The sequence below is a fragment of the Balaenoptera musculus genome, chromosome 10 (assembly GCF_009873245.2).
Source record: "Balaenoptera musculus isolate JJ_BM4_2016_0621 chromosome 10, mBalMus1.pri.v3, whole genome shotgun sequence".
Taxonomy (NCBI): domain Eukaryota; kingdom Metazoa; phylum Chordata; class Mammalia; order Artiodactyla; family Balaenopteridae; genus Balaenoptera; species Balaenoptera musculus.
The window spans coordinates 56,578,069-56,601,322 of record NC_045794.1 but is presented as its reverse complement, the minus strand read 5'-3'; the positions used below and the strand labels follow the sequence as shown (position 1 = coordinate 56,601,322).

At 38.1% G+C, this 23,254-nt stretch overlaps 1 protein-coding gene across 4 annotated transcripts in view; it reads right to left on the bottom strand.

Annotated features, from left to right (window-relative positions):
- The window catches only part of LOC118902507 (RAB3A interacting protein), a 48,271-nt gene extending 36,942 nt beyond the window's left edge, over positions 1-11,329 (bottom strand). The window contains exon 1 of one of the 4 annotated variants that reach the window (XM_036866923.1): positions 11,181-11,329. The gene's annotated coding sequence lies outside the window, so the exon portion shown is untranslated. The other 3 variants (XM_036866925.1, XM_036866926.1, XM_036866924.1) reach the window with 3 other exon arrangements.
- Positions 11,330-23,254: the final 11,925 nt, after the last annotated feature.

Sequence of the window (23,254 nt, the reverse complement as noted above, 5' to 3'; positions counted from 1 at the left end):
AATTTTTTTCTTTCCTACAATAGTACTTTGATAATCGTGACTAATACTTTCCCAGAACTTCGAAAAATTCCCAAACACAAGTACCAATATACCATATAATTTCATCATAAAATACAGAAAAAAAAACCTCATTCATTAAACTGAAAAACTGTACTCTCTCATACCCAATAAAAAAAAAGCATTGAAAATAAGACGAGTAAAAGTAGTAAGCTACTTTTTATCTAAGAAAGAAGAAAATACAAATTTATTTATATATATATAATTATATATATACTTTTTCATATGTACTTATATTTTAGAAATGGAAGGATACACCAAAAACTAATTAAAAAAAAAAAACAAAAACAGTTACCTTTAGGAAAGGGCGAGAACAGGAAGAGGAGACAGGCATAAAAGCTATACTTTTCCAAAAGTACACTACTTTGTTGATTTGAATTTGAACTTGGAACCACGTAAATGATAAAACAAAATTAGGTTTTAAAAAAAGAATATCTAAAAATAAAACAAATGAATCTAGCTGTGTACTGACATGGTAGTTTTAACCAACATCAAAAAGAACTATTTCAAACGATTTTAAAACATAGTAATAAAACTGTATATCCCTAGTGGAATATATTCTAAGGTCAAAAGGAAGTTAAAAAAATCATACACTATTTTCAGTAATCATATTAGTAAGTAATGTTGATACTGCTATTCTGAAACTATTATAAAAGATAAAACAAATTATATTAATATCATTCAAAACTAAGATTTTCAACCTATGAGAAAAGAGATACAAATACAAAATCAAGGAACTTAAAACTCTGAAGTCCTAAATTTGAATCAGAAATAAGAGGGGAAAAAAAAAAAAAGAGAGAAATAAGAGGGAAATTTTTTCTATTTAAAAAGATGTCTACCTTTATCCACTGAAAAGGTATAACAACAGCAACCAACTCAGGAGCAATGAGTACCCCTTGTGCCCAGAGTAATACCATTTCCTACGAAAAAAGAACAAGGGCTCCTCGGAGAAATGGCTGATTCCAAGCCCGGGGCAGTAATGTACAAAAGGACCTTGCAACATCTTGTTTTACCAGGAAGCAAGAAAGCTATCAGAGACTACTGGAGTGGTATCAAAAGGACTCCCACTAAACAAAGATGGGACAATCTGAACATCAAAAAGGATAATACCTGTAAAGAACAAAAAATAATTCTAAACCCATGAGTTCATGATTATACTAAAAATGAGACAAAACAAAAAAATCTCACTGGTCCCTTTTGATCAGTGCTATGGAACAAATTCACTATTTTGAAAACTGGTAAAATAAAGGAAAGAATCCAGTATTTACCCTGACTTTCCTATACATTAAAGAACTAAATAGTGTATGAGGAAAAATCCTTCTTTTAAAAGCATCCCACTTAATAAATATAACTTTGCAATCCTAATGAAATAATGAGTCTAGGCAACACTTATCAATAACTATTAAAACCCTAAGGTAAAATCTGGGGCACTTTATAATTAATGGATCAGAACGACAGTACCTGAACTCACTGATGACATTATTATCACAAAAAGGGAGAAAATCAGACATTATGAGAATTATGTGGTAAAACAGGAAATGAACACTACCACCATCCATGAAGCATTCTTGGCCCCCTAATAAGAAAAAAAAGATCCCAATCCAATCAAGCCTTTAGGTCTTTATCAGTTTATAGGAAAGAGGCTAGAGGAACATACTAAAAATAACGTCTTCATCAGTTTATAGGAAATACAGAGCCTACAGGAACATATCAAAAATAATACCATATGGACAAAGACAGCAAAATCTAGACTTTGGGAAACTCTTACAGGATAAACCACCTGGTTCTTTCAATAAATAAAAGTGGAAAAAAAGAGGGAATTTATAGACTTAAGAGACATAATGAAATATAATGTATGGACCTTGTTTGAATTCTTATTTGAATTAACCAACTGTAAAATCATATTATAAGACAATAAAGGGAACTTGAACACTGGATATTACTGATATTATTATGAATTTTTGTCCATTTTTAGAGATAATGGTATTATGGTTACATGAAAAAAAAAATCTTACCTTTTAGAGATACACACGAAAGTATTTATAGATGAAATAAAATTACCTGGATTTGCTTCAAAATAATCCAGGGGGAGAAGGAGGGTATGGGGAGCTGGGCCATCAAACTACCAGTCCACCGCAGTCACAAAGGATTATAGGGTGGTTTCTCTCATAATAACAGCTAACATTTACTGAGCATTTACTAAATATCAGGTATAGTTCCAGTACATGTACAGTTGAGGAAGCTGCAGCTTAGGGTAGCCAGTATTAAAACTTATGTCTGGGACTTCCCTGACGGTCCAGTGGTTAAGATTTCGCCTTCCAATGCAGGGGGTGCAGGTTCAATCCCTGGTCCAGAAGCTAAGCTCCCACATGCCTCACAGCCAAAGAACCAAAACATAAAACAGAAGCAATATTGCAACAAATTCAATAGAAGACTTTAAAAATAAATAAATAATAAATAAATAAATAAAACCTATGTCTGCTGGACTCCAGAGTCCTAGCTCTTCACCACCACACCACACTATTACCACTAGAATTGCTTTGCCTTTCCACTGTTAGATGGTTCATGTAAAAATGTTTCTCCTTAAGCTGAATTAAAATCCATCATCCCTGCAACATCCACCCTATTTTTCCTATAAACACTCAACTATTTCAACAAATATTCACTGCGAGTCTACTATGTGCCAGGCTCTGGGGAAAGGAGAGGATAAATCATCTCTGCTCCCAAATAGTATCAATATAGTAGGAGACACTGACAGTGGCAATGATAGTGTGATAAATGCCATAGAATATGCAAAGGCTACTAAGAGACCACACAGGAGGGGCAAATAAATCAGAAGGAAAGGACTCCCAGAAAAAGTGAAGCCAAAGAAAAGACCCAAAGAAGAGTAGGCAATAATGAGAAAGATAAACCCCCTGGAAGGACTTTCCAGGCATGTCTAAGGTATGAAAGCAAAGTATTTATGGAAAATACAAATGTTGCATAAACTGGAGCACAGGCTAGGAACGTAAGACCCAAACCTCAGAGTGGCAGGTCTGAATTCTGCTTCTATCAAGTTACTGGGCCAATGTGTGCCTAGGTTCTCTCATCTGGAAATCTGTAGCTCAGTTTTCTTCCTCACAGGGTGAGAATTAAAAGAGAACTTCAAGTAGTATTTCGCAGAGTAGAGCACCTCTGAGCAGTGCCTCTACCTACAACACACTGTTTAAATTACAGTCACTCACGAAAATGAGATTATTTTAAGATTAAATGTAGTCCCTTTATCAAGCGTGTGAAATTTCCATAAAATGTTTAACTTAGCTGGTAATGAGCTGCCAATCAGACTAATCTGAAAGTCTTTTGCTCTTTCAAGTAGTACACGGAAGCTTTAAGATTTATTTTATATTCAGAGTTCTTATAGGAATAACATAAACTATTTTTAAGCAGTAGTACTCTTTGCGTTAAGTAATAAGTAATTTAAAAAACTGATTTCAAACGGAGGTTATCCCAATTCATAAACTAAACTTGTCAAGGATCACTAAAAATGAGTAAAAAGGATGACAGCATTAAATTCTTATGGGTGAATTACCAACACAGCTTGGGTGGCTTTATTATTACTCAGCTTTAAGTAATAAAGCTGATTTCCAATTTTAAAAAAGTTGATCAAAACCATTTGTTTCTGATTTCTAGTATGCATTGCATGTTATTTCTTCTTTGCAGAAGTCAGAACTATCACAGCAAAAACAGCAGTCAATATTTACTGAAAGTTAACTATGTGTCAGTTAACTATGTGTTAAGAACTTCACGTGTATTAACTCATTTAATGAAAGCCTAAAAAAAACTTAATGATTTATATACTTATTAAATATATTTTATACATATATTATTTTTAGTATAAAATAAGTGTACTTAATAATTTTTATCAATTATGTTTATTCTAGTTGGAATGGAAGATGTCTGCCAGCTTCAACTCCTCAGGGCAAATGCTGGTACTAAGTTCTGAGAACACAGATATGAAAATGGAGTAAAAAGAAGGTGCATAGCCTATCATGAGCCACTAAATGATTACCCTGTGGGTTGGGGGGAGAGGAGGAAGAGAATGTTTCAAGGAGAAATAAAATACAAGTTAGATTTGAAATGCTGAATAAGAGTCTGTAGGTGGGCTAGGCAAGGAAATACGACAGGACAGTCAAGGAATAAGGGTTTGGCACTAATGAAATTAACCAAAAAAAAAAAAAGTGTGACAGAAAATCAGGCTGGAGAGGCAGATATGCGACAGATAATTAAAAGCTTCATTTAACATGGAAAATGCTGCTTGGAGTTTATCCAAGAGATGCTCGGATCTACGTTTTAGGAAGTACAGATGTACTGTGATGTCATTAGAAAAATGACTCCCGAGGACTTTAACTAGAGAGAGGAGACTAGAGGCAATTGGTTAAGAGGTTATTGCAACAGGCTAGGCAAGAGATTATGAAGGTCTGATCTAATGCCAAGATCACGCATTGCAAATGAGGGGACGGAGGCATATTTATCTATATATATGAAAAACATTCAGAACAATTCGTTTATATTTCTACATATACACACATATGCATTATGTTATTACATTCTATATGTGTGACATATACACATATACATTATGTACATTATTCTGTTATTCCTCACAGCATCCCTTTGAAATGATTCTTATGTCTATTTTACAGGTATAGAAACTGAGGATCAGAGAGATTAATCTTGTCGAGGTCAAACAGTCAATAAACAACAGAACTAGGATTCAAGCCCTGGTACATCTGACTCCAACACCTGACTCCACTACATCTGAGAATCACTTAAAAGGTAAAACTGGGGGCTTCCCTGGTGGCGCAGTGGTTGAGAATCTGCCTGCCAATGCAGGGGACACGGGTTCAACCCCTGGTCTGGGAAGATCCCACATGCCGCGGAGCAACTAGGCCCGTGAGCCACAACTACTGAGCCTGCGCGTCTGGAGCCTGTGCTCCGCAACAAGAGAGGCCGCGACAGTGAGAGGCCCGCGCATCGCGATGAAGAGTGGCCCCCGCTTGCCGCAACTAGAGAAAGCCCTCGCGCAGAAACGAAGACCCAACACAGACAAAAATAAATAAATAAAAATAAATAATTTAAAAAAAAAAAAAAGGTAAAACTGATTGGAGGTCAGGGGTAAGACTCAGATAAAAGTTACATCAAGACAGAGGATGTCTAAGGCAGTCTTACCCAACCAACCGTAAGAAGAGAACAATCCAAATAGAAGAATCCTATTTAATCTCTGAACGCTTGTTTAATTTCAGAAAGAAAAAACTAAAGTTTCTCTAATGCACTGCTGTCGAAATGAGCATTTGCTATTACTTTGTGTTCTTTCTATTTTTTTTCCTATATTCTCTTTGCTATCATCATTTCCTTATCTATTTTGCTGCCTTGCTGGGGTTTAAAATAAATACTTATTCAGCCCCTTATAGTTCTTGATGGGGAGGGGAGGAATAGCATATAAATAAAAATCAACAGAAGCCTGATTTTACTATAGTGGCCTTATGATGTACTCAAAAACAGTGTGGCTATTTGATACTAAGGAATTAGTGTTAATTTTTTAAAGTGTGTCATAGTATTGTAGCTAACTGCCCTTATCTTTTAGAGATACATACTGAAATATTTACAGATGAAATTATACAATTCCTGGAATTTGCTCAAAATAGTACAGGAGGGGGAATAATACAGGGAAGTATATGGGGCAGGACTGACCGTTGCTGTAGGGCTAGATGATGGGAAATTTGAGGGTCATCATACTTTTGCATCTACTTATTGTATTTTAAATTCTCAATAATTAGAAAGTTTTGAGATTTATTCAAATACTATATAAAGGAAGAAAAAACAAAACAAAAAGGTGTATATATAAAAAATAATTTTCTCATTAGCTTTCCCTATAATTATAAAGTTGGTTTTCCAAACTAACATTTTGGTTGTAGTAAAAAAAAAAAATTTCACATTTACATTTTAGGAAGCAGGCTATGTTTATAAGTGTGAATTTAATTCATAACCCAAGGGAAATATTAGTCAGATGGTCTGTCAAGCTCACAATCTTCCCACTCTTATTAAAACAGACCACAAATTAATTTCCATTTACTAATTCTACAGGATTTAAATGTACAACCTAACATATTGAGAGATGTTATTTACTGCAGATTCTTAAAATTAAAGGTTTTCAGAAAATTCTCAGAACTTACTGGGTTACTAACACTGTATTTAATTACAAATTCTTGGAACAAAAACGTAAAAAATAATTGTTTTCCAGGTTTCTTTCTCTTAAAAGTGGAAGCCTCTTTATCTTATGTATGTAAGAAGATGTGTCAACTAAATATTCAATAGGCACTGAAGTATATATTGACTGGATAAATAAACAATAAGAGTCTTTAGAGAGGGAATAAATAGCAGAGCAGCAAAGAGTAGAGATAGTGAGTGACTCCAGGCCACCTTTAAAAATTACAGATAAAACAGTAAGTACCCTGTAGCAAGACTGATGAAACTGAATTTCTAAAGTTTGGGGAAACCAGAGCATTTGATCAAACGAGCTTCAGAAAACCTTCTTTCTAGTTCAGATTCTGTTATTAACTGGCTGTGTGAACTTGGGCAAGTCACTTAATTTCTCTGAGCTTCAGTTTCAACATCTATAACAGTGGTGTTATCTCCCCTGCCTACATTTGAGAAAATCAAATGGCTTAACTGTCAATGTAAAAATGTTCTAAAGATCGTAAAGCGTAATACAAATGTATAATATCTATAAAGGTCTAAGAAGGAATAAATGGTGAGGAAAATAACAAGAGCACAGAAAGGAGTCTGTCTTACAAAACAGAAGGGATCCTTGTTTATCCTAGATAAAGGAGAAGGAAGGGGAAAACAAGTCCTTCTGAGGTATAGTGTTCAAATATAATTCTCTTCCCAACAGGAAATTAATTAATGCACATTTACTTACTGTTTTTCTAACTTACTTTAGTTGTTCTTTTATACTTTATCCTGATCTGTCAGTCAGATGCCCACAAACACTCAATACTATTATCTGGACACATCAAATGACAATTCACTTATTTAATTGGTTCTAAGCTATCATCAGCATGCTCCTTTACAGTTGTTAACTATAAGCAACAAATCTCTCAAACTTGAACTATTTCAATAATTTCCATTCTTTTCCCTCTGATCTAAGTAATCTTAGCTTATGGTTATAGCTATGGAATTTTGTGTTGCTGATATCCTAAGATAAACCAATTTTACTTTTTCACTTTTTTGTATATACAATTGAAGCTTATGAAACTACCTCACTTAACTTTATGTTGAAAGGGAAAGCAGAAGGGAAACAAAGATGGCAAGTTAATGTTACCTGTTGTAAGTAACCCCTCCCTTCCCTTAGTCCCCTCAATTCCCACTTTGAACACTCATTTCCATTTTTACTGCTAGGTCAATTTCAACACATCCTAACATTTTTTCTCGCTGACCATCCATCACCAAACAGCACAGTACCTACTGGGTTCCAGGCCCAATGCTAAAGCTATAAAATGGGGTAAGATGAATTAAAGCCCTGCCCCCAAAGCATGTGTACACTAGAAAAAGACACCTCATTGTCAACAAACATTTACAAACACAATGTAAATATCAAAATAAATACCAAAACAAAGGCATATACTCCATGCTTTGGAAGCATAAAAGAAAAAAAAGATACGTACTATATGGCAAAGGTAAGGACAGCAGTACAGAAAAAAAAAGAGAAACTAGCTAGAAAGGAGTTTTCAAAAACTCAGATATTTTATTTTAGGATATCAGGTGTATTTAGGTAATTCATTTAGTAACCAATTGACTACGCTTTGTTGACCTACATCTTGACTAGCACTATACAGGGCAAAGGTTTAGTTTGAAAAGGTACGCTCCCCTCAGAATATCCTCAAAGCTTTCCCTCAACACACAAGTATCTCTACCAACTCATCCTTCCTTCCTCCCTACTCTCCCACTATTCTAGCACTGTGTCTTATCTGGCACTCATTAAAATTACAACAACAACATACATATGTGAAAGTGCTTTCTAAATTTTGAGGAACTTACAAAAGATATGGAAATGATTACACAGCCTACCTTCCAGATGCCTTAAATAGTCTTTCCTTTAACTCCCACTGTGACTTGCAGAGTAGATACTCAGTGAATATTTGATTTAAAAATCTCCAGCGATACATTAAGAATTACTTATTACACCAATATTAAGTATCTCATAAAAGCTAAATTAAAACCAATTCTTCAGTATTACAACCTATGCATGAAGAAGTAGTAGAGTGTAGTGGTTAAGATCATGGACATCAAAGACGAACTACCAGACTCCTAATTTAGTGCCCTCACTTAATTAGCTTTGACCTTAAGCATCCATCACCATAAGGACCTTAAGCTCCATAACCTCTCAGTGCCTCAATCTTCCCAACTATAAAATGGGATAAAGTATTACCTAACTCCTAGGTCACTTTGAGAATAAATGAGCTGACATACTGTTTACACCAGCATCTGATACACCATAAGCTCTAGACTCTGTGGTAGTAGCAGCAGTGCCGGTATCACCATCATCAGAAAACTTGGATATTTTTTAACCAGAAATACAAATAATAATAACACTTTTCATCTATGTGTCTTCTTATAGTCACAAAGCTCTTTTACAGAAGGTGTAGTTCAGGACTGGAAGGAGCAAAACTGGTCGGAGTTCCATTTTGGGCAGTCACTCCCAGTGTTTAATCCTGGCTCTGCCATTAGTCAACTATAGGACCACTGACAACTAAGTAACCAGAGGCAAGTTATTTCACTTCTCTGACCCTCAATTTCCTGATTTGTAACATGCAACAACACCACCTATACTCCAGGAATGTGCTGAGGACTAGAGGAGTCAAAGTACTTGAAGCAACAAGCAGGATGCATGGCACACTGTTGCGTTAACATCTGTTTCTCTCCTCCACCTCCCACATGGAGTATCTCATTTAATTCTCATCCCACCATTATGAAGTTCATATTAGGTTGAGCCCTATTAAAAACAGCTGAATACTGGCAAATTCATATGGTTCAACCTAACACTACATCCATTTACAAATGGAGAAAATAAGCTCAGAGGTTAAATGCTTTACTCAAGGTCATATGCATGGTAAGTAATGGAGCTAAGACTTTAAAAATAGACAGTTTTTCATTAAAATTGGTTCAGCGAGTCCTGCTCAGAAAGGGAGGGGGAAAAAAGTAAACTAACTACAATAATACATGTGAAACTACTGTAACCTACAAGTTTTTGTTCTGCCATATCAAAAAACAAGATGATGATGTAGATTGTCTTCTAAGACTCTTTCAATTTAAAAAATTATTTGTAGAGTGTCTATGCGTGTGTTGCAGAGGTTGAGGGTTTAGTGTAAATTAAAGGAAAATAATATCATCAAAGGAAGCACATGCATAACTACACCAATTCAAAAAGTACAGCTGGATCTAATTAGAAACTCCACGAATTAGCAAATTCACATAGCAGCTGAACATCAAATATCCATCCTGGTGAAAAGTCAGCGGTATTCCATAACACAGATGAGGTGTTCGCCAAACACACAAGGAAGAGTTATACTAAATGTACCCACTTTGGTTCACAAAGGTATGTACTAATATATAATACTACTGAAATGGAAAAAGAAAAAAATGAAAAGGCTTTTCTTCTAATAGTAAGACATACACTACTGTAGTAAAACTGTATAACTGCTAAGTTTATTTCTATACATTCCACAAGGGCTTTAGGATTATATCACATAAACCATATTTAGGGTACGTATCTGTCCAAACATGAAGTGTCCTATCAAAATGCACGGCACTAGTAAATAAATAGCAAATGTTAACAGAACAAGGCCCCATAAAAGTGGTGGAATATTTACCAGTATCAAATATTTACTATGATTGGTCTACAAATCTATTCTGCCTCTTTTCTCCTTGAAGTGCCATTCACCTTTTTTTTTTTCTTTAAAAGGGCATGAACGACAAAATACGAATGAGGATAATGAACAGAAACCAGGTCTTTCAATAGATTTACAATAGAACGGTTTTGTTTTTAATCCTCTTATCGGCCTCTCCTCCAATTATGTAATCATTCCACGGCAAAAGATTACATGGCTGTTTCCCTACCCTGCAAGGAATAAGTTGGAGGGGGAAACAGAAGAGTAGGAAACAGGTAGCCTCGGAACATGCTACATTTCCACGAAACTAAACTGCCTCTTCGGAATCAGTATTAACTGAGCGCTCTTAATTTTCAAGACCTTACCCTTTAGCCATTACAGATATTTTTTCTTTTTTAAATCCAATAACAACTGACAACTCTTCACGTGCTGCAGATTCCACCTACCACCATCACTTCCAGAGTCCATTAAGCTCCCTTTTCCCCGGGCGGTCGGAGCGAGTTATCCACGCTGGAAGGGCTGTGTAATTACAATTACGTCTGTGCAGCTCGCCTCAACTCCCCGAAACAAAAGTCAGGCTGAACTGAGCTGCCTCCTAAGGCGCGATTCCGGGTGCTGGCTCTTGCCCACCAGGTTTCGCCGAAACCTCCCGAGGGTGACCTCTACGCCTCGCCTCGGTGCCCCGCTCGCCGTCTCCTAAGACCTCCGGTCCATGCCTACTGCCTCGCCCCGTCCAGCGCCGGCCTCCAGACTTGTTCGTGAACTCTCTTCACAGCCCCCTCCGCAACCCCGGGCCCCCAGCTCCCGGCCGCGCGCGCCCAGCCGACAGGTAACTGGGCGCCGGGCTCCCAGCCTCAGCGCTCGGGACCGCGCAGTTAATGAGTAACGCGCCGGGGCCCGGGGGACAGGGGAGGAGCCGCCGCCGCCCGACGCCCACCAGCGGCCCCAGGGGGCGCCCAGATGCCCCGAGGCGCCGAGCCCCCGCCGCCGCCTCCGCCGGGGTCCCGGAGCCCGCGAGCCCAGGCGGGGAAGCGCGTTCGCTGGGCCAGGACAGTCGGCCGGGTCCCCGCGCGCCGCGCCCTCACCTGCACCTGCTGCGGCCGCCCCTCCAGGCCGGCTCGCGGGCGGCGGGCGCGCGGGCACCGAGGGGGCCGGTGCTCCGCGCCCCGGGCCTCTCCCTCCCGCGGCCGCACTCACCTGACCAACCCACCGCGGCCGCGGCCGGCGCTCAGGGGCGCGCGCAGAACCGCACACAACGCACCCCGAAGGAGTCGCAAGCGGAGGAGAACGGCGGGCCGACGCCGCTACACTCAGCCGCGGCGGGTGCACTACCGGGGGGAGCCGCCGAGGGAGCGCGGGACTGCGCCTGCGCCGGGAGCGGGGCTGGGAGCCGGGAGCGGTCCGGCCCTGCGGAGGGAAGGCGGGGATGGGGGCGGGGCGGGCGTGGGGCCGGTGGGGCCGACGCGCTCCCGCGCCCCCTGGCGACAGCCGGGGCTTTCGCAGGTGCCCGGCGCGGGCCCCAGGTGCCTCCGCGGGCGGTTTCCTTGGGAACAGGGCGAGCTGGCGCTAAGCCTTGTTGCCCTGGGTTCTCGGGTTCACTTCGAGTGTGTTGGGCTCTCCAGGAGTCGAAAAATGAACCTTCGATGTGAGTGAGGACAGCTAGAACCAACCTGACACTCGGCGTGCATATGTACCTTACAACGTGTGTGTCTGTGTGTGGGTGTGTGTGTGCGCTCGTGCGTGTCTGTTGTCTCTGGGGGGATGGATGGGAGGAGGGGGAGTCTGATAGAACCTAGATCCCAGCATTCTAGCAGCTGCTAGAGCATTCGAGAATGTCGTTTCTGCACCTGCCTTCTCTCATCTTTTGTGTCAACTCTTAGATAACTTCCACCCCACTTTAGGTCCTCCAGAGAGGAAACGTGAAAATACAAACCAGGCTTCCGAAAATCTGATCCAAAAGAGGCAGTCACATCATAGTATGTGTCTCTATGTTTAGTAAAAGAGTTACATGCAATTTGTGTGATATATATATTGAGTAGGACCCCCGCTCTGTATATTGAGCACATTCATTAGAGGCAGTAAAGAAGAGTAGGTTATGTGGATGGCTATAGGAATCAGAATTCCTAGGTTTGAGCTTGGCACCTACTAGCTGTGTCAGTGACCTTGGGCTAGTTGATCTCTAATAGCCCCAGTAAACGGGGATAATAAGATTACCTACGTAACTAAGTCGTTAAGAAATTAAATGGCTTAATATATGTGAAATACTTAGTGTACTTCATGACACAAAGTGCCTAATGAATATTAGCTATTATTAATAACATCATTATTATCATCCACCTATAATAAAAACAGAAACCTAGAAAGTCATTATTTACTCTTTTATACTCCATCTCCAATATATCAAGTCCTATCCATCCTATTTTGCAAATAATTCTTAAATCTACCCCATCTGTTATTCACTGGGACTAGACATGACCCTACTCATTAATGGAATGCTAAACTATTCTCCCTTACACCATGTCATTCATTCATCAAACATTTTTTATGCTCGATCTACGTGCCTACTGCTAGACATGGGAACAGAGAAACCATTACACACAATCTCCATCATCCAAGCACTCAAACATAGTGAAGAAAACAAATGTGTCAATAACAACTAAGTGAAATAAATAAACTCATCATACAGCAAACTACTTGGGTTCTCCAGTCTTGCCAAACTCCTTCGTACATGCTGTCTTTACATATGCTGCTCCTTTTTCTTGTTATGCCCTGACCCTCCATCTTTTCCTTGCCTAGCTAATTCTTGCTTATCCTTCATTATTCTGCCCAGGCATCAATTCCATTGTGAACCCTTCCCTGTTCCTTGCTACCCAGCCTTATCCCACCCCAGTGTGGGCTAGGTGCCCTTTACTGTACTCTTATAGCACTTTATCTCTTTCTAGCACTTATCACATGGAACGGTAATTGTAGTTTTGTCTATTTCCTTATGAACTTTTTGAGAACAGGCACAAAGCCTGACATGTAGGAGGACTGGCTCAGAAAATGCAGAATGAATTAATGATATACATGTAGATACACTGTCTTGGTATATAAATGTTTAGAGGACAGGCCCTATGCTGTGTTCTACATAGGACCTAAGATATCGTGCATCTACAGGAAATAGTGAGCAATAGCCATGTGCCTGAGTCCCATGTTGGTCCACCTGTCATCCACAAGGCTCTTTGGAATGGACTTAGAGGTGTTTCCTCTCACATACTTCACCTGCTAGCACAGTTTGAGAATGAGAAGAGCAATCTGAGTAGTTACCTATAGTAGGACTTCAGTGTCCTTGCAGCACAGAGACCAAGATGCATTACGGAATGTTACACACTCAGAATCTCAGCCTGCAAAATGCATACAGTGTTGTACGCATCCTAAGTTAGATTGCTCAGCCATATACTAAAGTAACAGACTCCCCACAAACTCTAAAAACATGATGATGGATTTTATAGCGTGCTCAAGTTTGCCTTCTTTTTCTTTCACTAAGATATAAGTTATATAATTAATGTCAAATAAAATAATATATTTTTTTAATCTTCAGACTTTCCCATCCATATCTAGGGCCAGAAAACAAAGGACTGCAAATATCTAAAAATTTCAAATTGAACAAATCATTCATTCTAAGGTTGTTATCCTTAGTTACAACTTTTATTGCTCGTTTGCCTCTGCTTTATTTTCAAAGTTCAGAAAATATTGTATGTTTACATGGTACTTTCTGGTTTCAAACTGACTTCAGATTAATTATCTCATAAGCCTTTTATAAAAAGCAATCTGATGTAGGTGTAAAGGTAGTTCACCTTTACAGATGGGGAGCTTGGACCACCAGAGTTAGGGCCCTGGTCTTCAGAACTCAGGGTAGTATCTACAAACAAATGAACTTTTTAAAAAACGCTTTTTAAAAGCACACTGGGCTTTGTGTCCAGCAGTATGGCAGACTAGAAATTGGCTGATTCTCCCACCAAATGCTAGATTAAATATATAAAACATCTTATCAAACATATCAATAAGCTGACAAGAACATAAGAAACCCTCAAGGGCAAAAACTAGGTAAAAGCAAGAACCTAGACAGTAAATAATAACAATGCAAAATGAAACAAACAAACAAACAAAAGCTGGTTAGGGAAAAAATGTACCAAAAATAACCTATCATTTCCTTGTCTAGCAAAATGCTTACTTGTGGGTCAGTGCTTGTGTCGCATAAAAATTTGCTTTTGCAACTCCTGTACAAAGCAGAGTTGTCTTTAATATATCTTTCATGAGATCAGTTGCACACAACTCTGCATTTCACGCCCTTTTTCGATGTCGGAATAGGCAACTGAAAAAATCAGAGGGCTGAGAGAAAGGGCTGACAGAAGGGCTTAGACTCTAAAATGTATGATCCCCTACAAATGAGTCACTTTAACAAGCTACATATTTATAAGGAAATGTTTTGAGAATTGGCTTTGGATCCAGTTTATTTCACAGACACACAAATTGCCATCCATTAAACAAATATTTATTTACTGCTTCTCTATGCCAGGTACATAAATAATCTGCAGTAAGAGGGAAGAGAAGGAGAGATGAGACACAACGAGAAGACCTCCTAGCTTCCCCACAATGTTTCAGTCCCAGGTTCCGGTCTATTCCTGAGTCTTCTTTCATTCCTGCCCATGGGTTCTGAAAACAATCCTTATATCCTTAAAATAATTCCCCCATTCTGCTTTGAATGGATTCCTGTTATTGGCCACCAGAAAATTTTCCTAAATAACATGTTTTCATGGAAAGATTTGTTTCTGTTGCAGTTAAAAACTCAAAATAACATTAACTTAAACAAAATAAAGTGTATCCCTCTCATGTAAGTGTAGGCAGTGCAGGGTTGATATGGTGGCTCTCTGATCATCATGGACACAGCCTCCTTCTATCTTGTGTCTTCACCATCCTGAAGATGCAGCTTCTACCATCAAGCAGGCTGCTCAAGCTCCAGCCATCACATCCTTATTCCAGGCAGCAGAAAGGTGATAGGGGCAGAAAAGAACATCCCTCTATTTTAAAACACTTGCAGAAGTTGTGTACATCACTGCACTTACACCACATTGGTCAACACTTAACTATAAGTGATGTTGAAACATGTAGTCTCTATTGAGTGGCCACGTGTCCAGCTAGAAATCAATGGTTCTAATACTAAAGAAAAAGGGGAGAACAGATATTGGAAACAACCTGCAGTATCTGGCTCATCATCTGATATCAGACTTAGGATGGGAGAAATGGTGATAGGGTAGAACGTACAAATAGAGCAAAGGCATTGTAAGGACAACATGATGGTGAACAGTGCACCTGGGACAAGCATAGGTAGATAGATAAGCCTGGAAATATGTGGGAGCCAGATTGTGGAAGATTTAAATGCCAGACTGAAGAATATGGAATCCGGTACAGTAGTCAGAAGAGAGTTCCTGAAAGATTTTGAGCTGGAGAGTGAAATGATCGAACCAATGCTTTAGGAAGAATAACATGGTGGCAATGCCTAGAATGTACTTGGGATGGCAGGGGTACAGTGATTTTACTTGGGGAAGTACCCTCCTACCATGTTCAGTACATGTGACTCAAGTAGAACTGAATTCCCGCCACTTCAGGGGTAAGCATGTGACCCAGGCTTAACCAGTCAGAGAATCCTCCTGGTCTTTGTGATTAGTTCATGATAAGCAAATGACACAAGCATGGCTGTTAAAAATCAATTCTGGGACTTATGGGAAATTGTTGGGAAAAGTGAATCTCTCTTTCTATGAGGATTGCTGAGAAGATTAAATGTAAGCCTGAGGCTGCTGGCAGTGATCTTGCCACCCAATGGAGAACATGCCTGAGAATGGAACTAACAGGGAGAAGGCAGAACTGAGAGATAAGAAAACCAAGTGTGGGTCCTGAGGACATTATTTCACTTCCGGGATCAAGCTGTGACTGAAGCTGGAGACCCTGAACTTTTTAGTTATATGAGCCAGTAATTATCTCTTAGCTTAAGCCAATTTGTGTTGCGTTTTCTGCCACTTGTGAATGAATATACAGAAATAAAGGCAAGCATGATAATTCCAAGCCTTAAAAGCAGTACCATCTACCTTTGTCATACATAGTATTAAAAGATTTGGCTCTGATAAATTTTATCTGGTCCAAAAAATCAAATCTACATTCAAAGAGAGGATGTTTGATATAGTTGGGAATGTTCACAATTATGCTATGAAATCTCTAAAAGTACTTACAGAGTCATAAAATATTGGAGCTGGAGGAGACCTTTAAGTCATGTCACCTCATCACCTGTTTTCACAAATGAGGAAACTGAGACTCAGAAAGATGAGGTGATGTATTCAAAGTCACAGAGCTAATATGTGCTGGTCTTGAACCCAGGTCTTTGGAATAATAGTCTGTATATTATCATTGTATCATTCTGACACTTCAGAACAGGACATCTAAAAAATGCTTTCAAATACATTTAAAACACATGTAATACGACGCAAACAACTTCCCATGAAGCAACATTTGAAAGCCTGGGCGTGCCAGCAATATTCACCACATTCTTGTGAGGATAGATGGTCTTTCTGCATAAGGTTGCTGTGACTCATGCCAGTATACAATTAAGAGACACCAACCATGCTGTGTTGACCATTTATAACTGGACCTGTAGAGTTACCTGAGCCAAAAGCAACCCTGTGTGTTTAGAATGGATATGAGGAAGGTCAACCTTCAACAACAGGGATCCACATCAGGGATCCTTCATTCTGTTGAATGAGATAAACCCAGTCAATTCCCTTCTCTTTGAAAATATGAATTTGAATATAAGTGTACACAGGGAGAGTGATTATTCAAACTCAACTGGTAATCCAAAGCAGAATAAAGTATATCCTTTAAAGTATATCCATAAAGTATATCCTTTATGAGGCCTATTAGTCATCCTCATTATAGGAATACTGGGAAGCCACATGACCTGTAATATCTAATAATCCTTATATCTTTGCAGTAATTCTTTTATGCCTTCATTCCCTTATTTACTGAGTGTCCCTTACATGCCAAATGCTAATTTAGATGCTGGGAATATGACAGAGAGTAAGACAATGTCTTGGCCTTTATGGCTCTTACATTCTAGTGCAGGAGACAGTCAATACAGGAATAGATATATAATAACATGTTAGGTAATGAGCCACGCTATGAAGAAAAATAAAGGAGGACTCATTAGTTCATGAGAACTTGGTCACATGGCCAAACATGGCTATAAGGAAGGCTGGGAAATGTAGTCTTTACATTGAAAGTCATCTGCCCAGGAAAAATGGAGAACTAGCAGTCTGCCACAAAGAATACTGGGGGGAGGAAGAGGGGCGAAGTTACATGGACTGTATCTAACACGTCCACAAATTAACAGATAATCCACCATATGGTTAAGTTGACCCTAAGGGAGTACTTGCCTGGTTGGTCACATAAACTATAGATAACTTGTATTTCTTGGGTCACTTTTGGGGAGCCTGAGACTTTCTACCTATTAAACTATGCCTTATTTTGATGTTGCCATTCATCAATATTTATTGCATATAATTAGTGTGCTAAATACCACTCAATTGAATGGATCACATAGTATTTCTGAGGTAGGAAAAAAAAATGTTTCTCCATTCTCTAAAGAAAACATCCCTGCCTCAGTACTTCTCTAGCGCTACATATGTTATCTCAGCCAGTCTTATTTATAAAAACAATATCTTTTCTACTACATATACCAAGAGTTCTCATGCAAATGCCCTTGTAATTCAGTCAGTTAATACTATTGAGGGGCCTACAGAATGCGGTTGGTGAACCACCAGCATCAGAATCACCTGAGGTGTTTGTTTAGCCCAGGCCTATGAATCAGAATCTTTGAGGACTGGGCCTAATTACTGAAATTTTTAACAAACATCGGAAGCAATTCTTATAATGCTAAACTTTAAGAATCAACAGTGAAGGATATGAGGAAAGTAAAAGGATACAAAAAAGTCCCCAAACTACGATCTAGTTGAGATAACATAATATGTACATAAAACAGTGACTTTTAAAATGTATTATGGAGAAACTTCCAGAATTAAAATGGTGGAGTAAATATAGCATCTTCTACAAGTCCTTCTACTCTCAGAAATTACCCAGTAGCAAAGATAATGACACACAAAAATGCAAAATCCATTTTCACTGAAAACAGGAGACACCTGAAACCCTGAACTACAATATGTGCAGAGGTACAGTGAAGGACAGGAAGACTGATAAAAAATGTCGATGGCTACAGATCTCAGAAAACATCAGCAAAATACACTTCAACAATTGACTTAACTTAGGGGCAAACCCAAAAATCCTTCATCTGAAACAAGGGAATCAAGTATGTGTATTGGCAGCAATGCCTCCTCTCAATTTGATTTATTATGAAAGAGAAGGAGGTAAGGCACAGTTGGAAGAGGAATCATTCAGACATGCCGTGTATGCAGGAAGCGTTCTGTTGCTGAGACAAGATGGAAAAGATGGACTCTGCAATGTGAGCAGCCCTGCAACCACCAGTTTCTCTTAGAAGTAGAAGCTAAAGGAACTCATCCACATAAACTTTGTGTCATGAGGAGAATTCCTATTGGGCTGGAACATGGTTGGGGAGGCCCCTCCTCAGCATAAATCTTTGGTAAGTTGCATATTTTGAAAAACTTTTCCTTCAAAGATGAGTAGTCAATCAAAAAGGAACCAGCATACAAAGATACCATAAGAAAAAAAGATGAGAATAGGAAAAAAATGGCAAATTAAAATTCTCATTAAAAAATGTTGCCATTAAGCAAAAGAAAATTTTAACCAAACGTACAGCCATAAATTTTAAAAGTTAAGGGTGCAACTTGGAAGAGGATCTTTGAAATGAATTTCTGCTGTTTATGAGCTACCCATTCTATGGTATTTTGTTATAGCAACCCGAATGGGTTAAGACAGCAGGGTTATTTGTGGTGGCAGGGAGTTGGAAGCACTCTGGTAACTATCACCAGGAGAGTGAATAAGTAAAAAGTAGTAAATGCACATCATGGAGTTTTATGCCACATTAGAAGCAACTGATTAGAGGGCCACAAAGCAACATGGATGGATCTTAAAAACATAATGCTAAGTGAAAAAAAAGATATATGATCATTACCATGTATGTTCATTAAAAAAGTATATACATAAAAACAATACACATTTAACAAAAACACATTGAAAGATGCACATTTAACATATGTGAATGATTGCCTATGGGGGTATAGGAATATGAATAAAAAGGAAGAAATAAATAAGACTGAACTTGCATGAGTCAACTGTTAATGTGGCAAGCACTGACAATTATGATTAACTCAACTTTCCTAACTCTCTTAACTTGAAATTTTTAAAAATAAAGCAAAACCACAAAAGGAATTCAAATATGAATTGAAAGAAGTGGGAGGAAACAAAATTAAACTATCTCAAAAATGAAGGCAGACTTAGAAATAGCACAAAGGAGAATAAACACTTATTAAGGAAAACAACAAAAACAAAATAAAATATTTTTAAAGAGTCATGGAATACCATATTGAGAAAAGCAAGTAAAATGAAATGGAAATAAACAGTTTTAAAGGATTAGAAAGAAAATTATGTAAATGTTAGAGAGACAAAAGAAATTCAATATATGCATAATTAAGAAAGAAAACCAAGAAAATAATCTAGATATTGAGACAGAAAAAAAAGCTTACATAAATATTTTGAGTGACTTTCCAGAAATATAAGAAGACCTAAATCTATAGATAGAAGGGGCATATAGTATCCCAAAGAAAAAAATGGCACAGAATAGTCAAACTAGACATAATCTAGTAAAGTTAATGGATTTCAAAGCTAATGAAAATCTTTTGGATAGCTAGTTAAAAATGATCAAGATCTCTATAAGGTGGGAAAAAAATCAAAATCTGAACCAAAGGATTTTATATCCAAGAATTTGATACTGGAGAAACTTGTTCAAGTATAAATGTAATAGACAACATTTTTGAAAATGCAAGCAATATGGTTTTCATGGGCCCTTGTATAGGACATTAGTAGAGGATGAAATTTAGCCAACCATGAATTTAGAAAAAAATTTTAAAAGCTGGCAGTGATCCTCAAATCCAATTATCTGCAGAATTAAGTCTAAAGCAAACGTGAGAATTATGGTCAGAGAAGAGAGAGTAAATTTTTAAAAATCCTGACAATATAGCAATGAAACAACCAACAGAAGATGAAAGAGAAAAGAAATAAGGTAAACATTACAAAAAAATGTATAGTTAGTGAATGGGGAGGGGAGGAACAGGAAATATACTGCTCTCTGCTTTGAATAATATCTAAAAATAGTAATAGTTATAAAGTTATTAAGCTATCCACTAGAGCAAAAATACATGCCTTTCAAGTTCAAGAAACATGCATATACAGAGAATATACTGGCCATATACTGACAAAAAATTAAATGAGTTATATAAAACAAAATCATAACAAAAAATGACAAGTAGACTAAAATAAAACATAATTTTTATTTCGATAAATATAAAAAGATTAAATTTACCAATGAATTGAAAACTTTTCTCAGATGGAATATCAAACCAAGCCCCAGCTATGTGCTATATACGTAAGATAATGAAAACAAAGTGATTTAAAACCAAAATAAAATAGACAAAGGGGTACCAAGCAAATGAAGCCAAGATCAAAATTATATCTCAAACAAAGCTTAATTCAGGGAAAAAGCAATAAATGAGCCAAAGACAAAGATTATTTATTTATAACAATAAAGTGTAAGCTGAAAAATTAAGATGTCACACGTAGGAACACACATGCACCAAATAACATAGCATTCAAATTCATAAAGCAAGAATTACAGGAAATTCGGGCTTCCCTGGTGGCGCAGTGGTTAAGAATCCACCTGCCAACGCAGGGGACATGGGTTTGAGCCCTGGTCCGGGAAGATCCCACATGCCGCGGAGCAACTAAGCCCGCGTGCCACAACCACTGAAGTCCGTGTGCTTAGAGCCCGTGCTCTGCAACAAGAGAAGCCACCTCAATGAGAAGCCCGCGCACCGCCATGAAAAGTAGCCCCTGCTCACCACAACTAGAGAAAGCCACTGCGCAGCAACGGAGACCCAATGCAGCCAAAAATAAATAAATAAAATAAATAAATTTATTAAAAAAAAAAAAAAAAAAGAATTACAGGAAATTCAAGAAGAAATCCACAGACACCATGACTAATCACATCATAAAAAATAACAAAGTAAGTAAGGATAGAGAAGACCTAAGTAACATAATTAATATGGTAGGTTATATACATACATATATATGTATGTATTTATATACATTTATATAAAGGTATAAATATATATATATGCAAATAATAATATATCTTCTCTTCATTTACCCAGGGACTAGTCACAAAAATTGACTATGTATCAAAATGGGCTTCAAACAGGCCTGGGGATTTTGTGTCTCATCCCCCTTTTAGTACAACTGGCTTCTCTTTTATTTCCTTTACATATTGAACTTCCAGATGTACTAAACAAAAAAAAGTTTGAAAACCACTGTGACACACACACACACACACACACACACACACACACTTAAACAACAATGTAAAAATATTTATTTTATTTTAAATTTAAAATGTACGGTCCACGTGCCAAATGTATGGACTGGGATGCTATAAAGTAGGTGACCTAACTGACCCTGATTAGCTAGAACACAGACCTTTTCAAGGGCTGTCTCTGCCACTAAGGAATTTGAGAAGTCTGGTATAAACATGGATGTCTTTTATAGGTGGGGTACCTGTAAATGAAAGAGGGGGTAGGGATGCTTCGATACTAATTCAAGACAACGGAGAAGTCTGATGCTCCTTGCATCATTCATCAGGCAAATTTGTGACTTGAGCTATACAAGAAAAATTCTTTTCCTGGTGTAAAAAAGGAAGTTACCATGGTTGTCAATATGTTTTGTGCCTGTGTTCTTAACCATCACCAGACTGGGCAAAGACAAAGCAGTGTGTACAGTTTGGGTTTATTTTAATGAAATCAGAAGGCTAGGTTATGGGAACTTGTTAAGGAGTTTTTTTCAGGTCAAGGACTTTGGTGAATGAAAGGGCTCTCAGAGGCCCAACTTGCTCAACATGTAGGGACCCAAGAGATTGTGCTTTCTTTCTGGTCTGATGAAACATCTGAATATGCAGAGCTTGAAACCACAGGGGAAAGGAAGGGCTTTTGTTTCAGGAAGTGAAGATCTCTGGCTCAAACCAGCCATGCAAATTGAGCTCATGGCAACTTCTCTGAGCTTAATGGAATTATAGATTTGAGGAGCTGCTGTACTATTTTGGTAGAAATAAAGTCCAAATTTCAGAAGACACATATTTTGATGAATATGAACCATACTTTAAGTTTCTGCAGCTGCTTTTGATGTGCAAACCTCAAGATGTGTTTGGATTACCAAGCATGTCTCCTATCTGTGCAGCTTGGTTATAAAAGGAATTTAATTTCACAGACCCAAAAGGAAACTGTGTTATCAAAAAAGGCACAATTAGAATTTGAGAAGTGGCATATGAATCACAAAATTGTCCTAAATTTCTGTCCACATGGCTTACTTTCATGAAACTGCTGAAATCCAGGCTGAAAGCAACTATCAGTAACGCAAATTTGGAGTAGAAATTCAGGATACACTTTTTGAATACAGTCCAGACATCTGAGGAATTGTTCAGCTGCATACATAACAGTATTGTCACTAACATAATCAAAATTAATCAACGAGTTTTTGCTTTAGGTAAATATCTTTCAGGACCAGAAATACTCTGACATCATTCCCATGTGAGATAAATGTTGCCAGACAGGCAGACACTTTTGGCTGCAAGGAATGGGCATCTGTCACCAATTGCTTGAGCCAGCAATGCCAGTTCAAGGCCCAGATGACTCAGATAATTATAGACTCTGACCTTGAGGCAATGATGTGGGAGCAGTGTAGGAAATATCTGAGTATTGCTTACCATAATACTTTATAAAGAGTAAATGAACAATACAAACTCTTAATTAGTCTGTCTCTTGGGGGTCTTGAAACTTCCAGCATATTGTGATTATGAGGCTTTGAGTAAGGCCTAGCCAAAAGTTGTGAGTCATCCCTAGTTTTAGTAGGCTATATGTGCATTTTTATTAATAGTGACTAAATAATTTTGAAGGACTCTTTTTTTTTTTTTTGAAGGACTCTTTTTATATTATCCTAAAAAATTG